General features: G+C 37.8%; 2 non-coding genes across 2 annotated transcripts; both read left to right on the plus strand.

Annotated features, from left to right (window-relative positions):
- Positions 1 to 373: 373 nt before the first annotated feature.
- Positions 374 to 2368, plus strand: LOC121501869 (small subunit ribosomal RNA). Its single transcript, XR_005990707.1, has one exon. It is a non-coding gene; the product is annotated as a small subunit ribosomal RNA (ribosomal RNA).
- Positions 2369 to 2897: 529 nt separating this feature from the next.
- LOC121502123 (5.8S ribosomal RNA) lies at positions 2898 to 3076 on the plus strand. The gene has a single exon (XR_005990729.1). It is a non-coding gene; the product is annotated as a 5.8S ribosomal RNA (ribosomal RNA).
- The last annotated feature ends 4645 nt before the right edge of the window (positions 3077 to 7721 follow it).

The following is a 7721-nucleotide window of genomic DNA, read 5'->3' on the forward strand; positions in this document are numbered from 1 at the left end:
CTTGGTTTTATATTAATATATTACCATGAGAAATGCTTTTACGAAAATAATAAATTTTAAATTTATTATCAAATTGCAAATGATTTAATTTCAATATTAATATTGATTAAACAAAATTGTATGGGTGATACAATTATGTATGTTGGAAATAAAATGATATTTTTGAATGAAATATATGCATATATAAAAAATGTATTAAAATTAAAAACATAAATTTATATGAATACAAATGCTGCGAATACGATTGCTATATAATTATGGCCGTATTCGATGAGAAAAAGAAAAATATATATTGATAAAATCTGTATACAAATATTTATATTGCTAATTTCTATTCACTAATATGAAAGAAATATGAAATAAAAAAAACATTATTCTGGTTGATCCTGCCAGTAGTTATATGCTTGTCTCAAAGATTAAGCCATGCATGTCTAAGTACACACGAATTAAAAGTGAAACCGCAAAAGGCTCATTATATCAGTTATGGTTCCTTAGATCGTTAACAGTTACTTGGATAACTGTGGTAATTCTAGAGCTAATACATGCAATTAAAACATGAACCTTATGGGACATGTGCTTTTATTAGGCTAAAACCAAGCGATCGCAAGATCGTTACTTTGGTTGAACTCTAGATAACATGCAGATCGTATGGTCTTGTACCGACGACAGATCTTTCAAATGTCTGCCCTATCAACTTTTGATGGTAGTATCTAGGACTACCATGGTTGCAACGGGTAACGGGGAATCAGGGTTCGATTCCGGAGAGGGAGCCTGAGAAACGGCTACCACATCTAAGGAAGGCAGCAGGCGCGTAAATTACCCACTCCCAGCTCGGGGAGGTAGTGACGAAAAATAACAATACAGGACTCATATCCGAGGCCCTGTAATTGGAATGAGTACACTTTAAATCCTTTAACAAGGACCAATTGGAGGGCAAGTCTGGTGCCAGCAGCCGCGGTAATTCCAGCTCCAATAGCGTATATTAAAGTTGTTGCGGTTAAAACGTTCGTAGTTGAACTTGTGCTTCATACGGGTAGTACAACTTACAATTGTGGTTAGTACTATACCTTTATGTATGTAAGCGTATTACCGGTGGAGTTCTTATGTATGTTAAAATACTTGTATTTTTTCATATGTTCCTCCTATTTAAAAACCTGCATTAGTGCTCTTAAATGAGTGTTATTGTGGGCCGGTACAATTACTTTGAACAAATTAGAGTGCTTAAAGCAGGCTTCAAATGCCTGAATATTCTGTGCATGGGATAATGAAATAAGACCTCTGTTCTGCTTTCATTGGTTTTCAGATCAAGAGGTAATGATTAATAGAAGCAGTTTGGGGGCATTAGTATTACGACGCGAGAGGTGAAATTCTTGGACCGTCGTAAGACTAACTTAAGCGAAAGCATTTGCCAAAGATGTTTTCATTAATCAAGAACGAAAGTTAGAGGTTCGAAGGCGATCAGATACCGCCCTAGTTCTAACCATAAACGATGCCAGCTAGCAATTGGGTGTAGCTACTTTTATGGCTCTCTCAGTCGCTTCCCGGGAAACCAAAGCTTTTGGGCTCCGGGGGAAGTATGGTTGCAAAGCTGAAACTTAAAGGAATTGACGGAAGGGCACCACCAGGAGTGGAGCCTGCGGCTTAATTTGACTCAACACGGGAAAACTTACCAGGTCCGAACATAAGTGTGTAAGACAGATTGATAGCTCTTTCTCGAATCTATGGGTGGTGGTGCATGGCCGTTCTTAGTTCGTGGAGTGATTTGTCTGGTTAATTCCGATAACGAACGAGACTCAAATATATTAAATAGATATCTTCAGGATTATGGTGTTGAAGCTTATATAGCCTTCATTCATGGTTGCAGTAAAATGTATATTGTGTTTGAATGTGTTTATATAAGTGGAGCCGTACCTGTTGGTTTGTCCCATTATAAGGACACTAGCTTCTTAAATGGACAAATTGCGTCTAGCAATAATGAGATTGAGCAATAACAGGTCTGTGATGCCCTTAGATGTCCTGGGCTGCACGCGCGCTACAATGAAAGTATCAACGTGTATTTCCTAGACCGAGAGGTCCGGGTAAACCGCTGAACCACTTTCATGCTTGGGATTGTGAACTGAAACTGTTCACATGAACTTGGAATTCCCAGTAAGTGTGAGTCATTAACTCGCATTGATTACGTCCCTGCCCTTTGTACACACCGCCCGTCGCTACTACCGATTGAATTATTTAGTGAGGTCTCCGGACGTGATCACTGTGACGCCTTGTGTGTTACGGTTGTTTCGCAAAAGTTGACCGAACTTGATTATTTAGAGGAAGTAAAAGTCGTAACAAGGTTTCCGTAGGTGAACCTGCGGAAGGATCATTATAGTATATAATTTTCCTTACCGTTAATATATAATATTATTAATAATATTAATGAAATTGCCAAAGAAAAAAAATTAACATTGTAAACAGCAACCAAGCAAAGCTGAATGTTAAATGAATAATAAAAATCAATTAATGGAAAATAAAAAATTTGCGTGTATATGGACCATAATATACAGGCGTTGCGTAATGTATTGTTCATTATTATTATGCGCATACATTGGTTAATGCAACAATCTGAAATGCATAATGTTGTACCTGGTTATTCAGGTTAATGTTTTATATAAAATTACACCAATATATTATATCGAAACCAAAAAGGCTTATATTATAAAAATGATTAAAACTACAGATATGTATATTGTTTATATGAAACTAAGACTTTTCGCAACATTTATTTTGGATTTAAAAAAAAAAAAAATTACAATGTTAAATTTATTGAAGGAATTGATATATGCCAGTAAAATGGTGTATTTTTAATTTCTTTCAATAAAAACATTTCTGATGATATATATAAACCAAATTATTAAAACTCTAAGCGGTGGATCACTCGGCTCATGGGTCGATGAAGAACGCAGCAAACTGTGCGTCATCGTGTGAACTGCAGGACACATGAACATCGACATTTTGAACGCATATCGCAGTCCATGCTGTTATGTACTTTAATTAATTTTAAAGTGCTGCTTGGACTACATATGGTTGAGGGTTGTAAGACTATGCAAAATAAGTTGTTCATAAATTTCATTGTATGAATTTTATAAGCACATGGTATATTATTGGATATAATAATTTTTAAATTTTTATATTCATAATATTAAAAATTATATGAAAAACATTATTCTCACATTGTTGTAAATATTTGAATGTGAAAACGAAGAGAAATATTTTCTTTTTTTAAATCAAATAATACTGAGAAATGTCTAGCATAAAAAATATGAAAATATTTTTCATCTAGGATTGTCTCTTATTAATGATGAAAAAATTGAAAAACCGTTGTAAATGTTATTATTCTTCGTTGGGTTTGTCAATAAATGGCAAATTTAAAATGTAATGTTATTTCTATATAAAAAGAATTAATGCAAACAAATGTTTTATACAACCTCAACTCATATGGGACTACCCCCTGAATTTAAGCATATTAATTAGGGGAGGAAAAGAAACTAACAAGGATTTTCTTAGTAGCGGCGAGCGAAAAGAAATCAGTTCAGCACTAAGTCACTTTGTCTATATGGCAAATGTGAGATGCAGTGTATGGAGCGTCAATATTCTAGTATGAGAAATTAACGATTTAAGTCCTTCTTAAATGAGGCCATTTACCCATAGAGGGTGCCAGGCCCGTATAACGTTAATGATTACTAGATGATGTTTCCAAAGAGTCGTGTTGCTTGATAGTGCAGCACTAAGTGGGTGGTAAACTCCATCTAAAACTAAATATAACCATGAGACCGATAGTAAACAAGTACCGTGAGGGAAAGTTGAAAAGAACTCTGAATAGAGAGTTAAACAGTACGTGAAACTGCTTAGAGGTTAAGCCCGATGAACCTGAATATCCGTTATGGAAAATTCATCATTAGAATTGTAATATTTAATAAATATTATGATAATAGTGTGCATTTTTTCCATATAAGGACATTGTAATCTATTAGCATACCATTATTTATCATAAAATATGGCTTATAGTTTATTCAAATTATTATGCTTGCATTTTAACATAGAATAAATGTCATTAATTTGATAAAGTGCTGATAGATTTATATGACTACAGTGCGTTAATTTTTCGGAATTATATAATGGCATGATTATCATTGATTTTTGTGTTTATTATATGCACTTGTACGATTAACAATGCGAAAGATTCAGGATACCTTCGGGACCCGTCTTGAAACACGGACCAAGGAGTCTAACATATGTGCAAGTTATTGGGATATAAACCTAATAGCGTAATTAACTTGACTAATAATGGGATTAGTTTTTTAACTATTTATAGTTAATTAACACAATCCCGGGGCGTTCTATATAGTTATGTATAATAATATTTATATTATTTATGCCTCTAACTGGAACGTACCTTGAGCAGATATGCTGTGACCCGAAAGATGGTGAACTATACTTGATCAGGTTGAAGTCAGGGGAAACCCTGATGGAAGACCGAAACAGTTCTGACGTGCAAATCGATTGTCAGAATTGAGTATAGGGGCGAAAGACCAATCGAACCATCTAGTAGCTGGTTCCTTCCGAAGTTTCCCTCAGGATAGCTGGTGCATTTTAATGTTATATAAAATAATCTTATCTGGTAAAGCGAATGATTAGAGGCCTTAGGGTCGAAACGATCTTAACCTATTCTCAAACTTTAAATGGGTAAGAACCTTAACTTTCTTGATATGAAGTTTAAGGTTATGATATAATGTGCCCAGTGGGCCACTTTTGGTAAGCAGAACTGGCGCTGTGGGATGAACCAAACGTAATGTTACGGTGCCCAAATTAACAACTCATGCAGATACCATGAAAGGCGTTGGTTGCTTAAAACAGCAGGACGGTGATCATGGAAGTCGAAATCCTGCTAAGGAGTGTGTAACAACTCACCTGCCGAAGCAACTAGCCCTTAAAATGGATGGCGCTTAAGTTGTATACCTATACATTACCGCTAAAGTAGATGATTTATATTACTTGTAATATAAATTTTGAAACTTTAGTGAGTAGGAAGGTACAATGGTATGCGTAGAAGTGTTTGGCGTAAGCCTGCATGGAGCTGCCATTGGTACAGATCTTGGTGGTAGTAGCAAATAATCGAATGAGACCTTGGAGGACTGAAGTGGAGAAGGGTTTCGTGTGAACAGTGGTTGATCACGAGTTAGTCGGTCCTAAGTTCAAGGCGAAAGCCGAAAATTTTCAAGTAATAAATGACTATATAAAAACGTTGGCAAATAATATACTTGAATAATTTTGAACGAAAAGGAATACGGTTCCAATTCCGTAACCTGTTGAGTATCCGTTTGTTATTAAATATGGGCCTCGTGCTCATCCTGGCAACAGGAACGACCATAAAGAAGCCGTCGAGAGATATCGGAAGAGTTTTCTTTTCTGTTTTATAGCCGTACTACCATGGAAGTCTTTCGCAGAGAGATATGGTAGATGGGCTAGAAGAGCATGACATATACTGTTGTGTCGATATTTTCTCCTCGGACCTTGAAAATTTATGGTGGGGATACGCAAACTTCTCAACAGGCCGTACCAATATCCGCAGCTGGTCTCCAAGGTGAAGAGTCTCTAGTCGATAGAATAATGTAGGTAAGGGAAGTCGGCAAATTAGATCCGTAACTTCGGGATAAGGATTGGCTCTGAAGATTGAGATAGTCGGGCTTGATTGGGAAACAATAACATGGTTTATGTGCTCGTTCTGGGTAAATAGAGTTTCTATCATTTATGGTGGTTACTTGTTCCCCGGATAGTTTAGTTACGTAGCCAATTGTGGAACTTTCTTGCTAAAATTTTTAAGAATACTAGTTGGGTCAAACCAATTAGTTCTTATTAATTATAACGATTATCAATTAACAATCAATTCAGAACTGGCACGGACTTGGGGAATCCGACTGTCTAATTAAAACAAAGCATTGTGATGGCCCTAGCGGGTGTTGACACAATGTGATTTCTGCCCAGTGCTCTGAATGTCAAAGTGAAGAAATTCAAGTAAGCGCGGGTCAACGGCGGGAGTAACTATGACTCTCTTAAGGTAGCCAAATGCCTCGTCATCTAATTAGTATGCCTCGTCATCTAATTAGTATGCCTCGTCATCTAATTAGAGTTCGGACGTGTTTTCGGAGTGCTCCGTGCAAAGAGTGTTTTTCGCTGTCAATTGTCGATCCACAACTTCAAAAAACGTACAGACAGATAGGCGAAGCCCTAAGGTACGAGCGGTTTATGGACGCAAGTGTGTGCGAAGTGTATTCGAGCTGAAAAGTGCATTTAAAATATTTGCAAAAGTTAAAAACTTTAACACGTGGTCAGCAGATCAGCTGATTGGTGTTGCCAGTGGTGGGACAAAACAGCTGTTCCAGCGGTTTGTGTCTTGGCTTACTGTTATCGATAGATTCAGTTTGTCCACGAGAGGGCGCTTTTTAGCGCCGATTTTCTCCGCCAGAGAAGTAAAACGCATTTCTTCACCGAGAGAGGGCGTTTTCTGCTTCCGACTTTCACCGCAAGAAGGCGGTAATTCTAAACATTTTTTTCGGCGGTATCTCATCGCCGAATTCTTTTCGATAAAACCAAAAATAAAAAACAATAAACAAAGCGTATTAAGAAGCTAGCTATTGCTGTGGTGTGTGCTGTCGCCATGAGCGACTCAAGCAACACCATCAACATGGAGGTAGATAAAGAGGCTGAGGCCACAATTATGAAGGCTGAATGGCAAATCCTGAAGCCCAAAATAATACCATCTAAAAGAAGTCTTCCTCAGGACTCACCGGAACCAGAAAGAGCAGCCAAAAAAGCAAATGCTGTTGGAATAAGAGAAACATCTTCTAGCCTCACTTCGAGCAGCTCGAGCGATTCAGAGCTTGAGGAAGGAGAGGCCCGCCCGTTTATATATCCGAAAAAGACTGCCAAGAAGAAGCAAGTTACAAAAATGGATGATGAGCCCAGCACCTCAAATCGATTCGCAAAACTGCCTATTGAGGGCAGCCATAGTAACTCCAACGAAAATGTAGAGCCGACGGCCGCACCCAAACCTCCCCCAATTTTCATCCCGGGGGTAAAAAACATAGGAGATATGCTAAATGATATACGTAGAATTGTTGAAGCCGGCAACTTTTCATATAAAGCTACAGGTGGAGGTAACATCAGGCTCATGCCCAAAGACAGCCTTACGTATAGAAAAATTGTCGGCCATTTGGACAATTGCGGAGTAGCTTTTAGAACTTATCAACTAAAGGAGGAGAGAACCTTTCGGATAGTCGTTAAAGGCTTGCATTTTTCGACTCCCACAACTGAGATAGTGGAGGCACTTGAAAAGCTTGGACATAAGGTACGCGATATAAAAAATGCACTGTCAAGATCTAATAAAACCCCGATGTCGATGTTCTTTGTCAACCTGGAGCCAGCTAAAAACAACAAAGATGCGTTCAAAATTACTAGACTCTGTCACGCCGTAGTCACAGTTGAGGAGCCCAAAAAATTCGACGACGTTGTGCAGTGCTTTCGCTGCCAAGCATTTGGCCACACCAAAAAGTATTGCCGGTTGCAATTCACTTGTGTGAAGTGTGGACAGGAGCACGACTCTCTTGTATGCAAAAAAGCTAAGGAGGACTCGCCCATGTGCGGAAATTGCGGTGAAGAACACACTGCATCTTATCGTGGCT

This window comes from Drosophila kikkawai, chromosome X, assembly GCF_030179895.1.
Source record: "Drosophila kikkawai strain 14028-0561.14 chromosome X, DkikHiC1v2, whole genome shotgun sequence".
In the NCBI taxonomy this organism is placed as follows: domain Eukaryota; kingdom Metazoa; phylum Arthropoda; class Insecta; order Diptera; family Drosophilidae; genus Drosophila; species Drosophila kikkawai.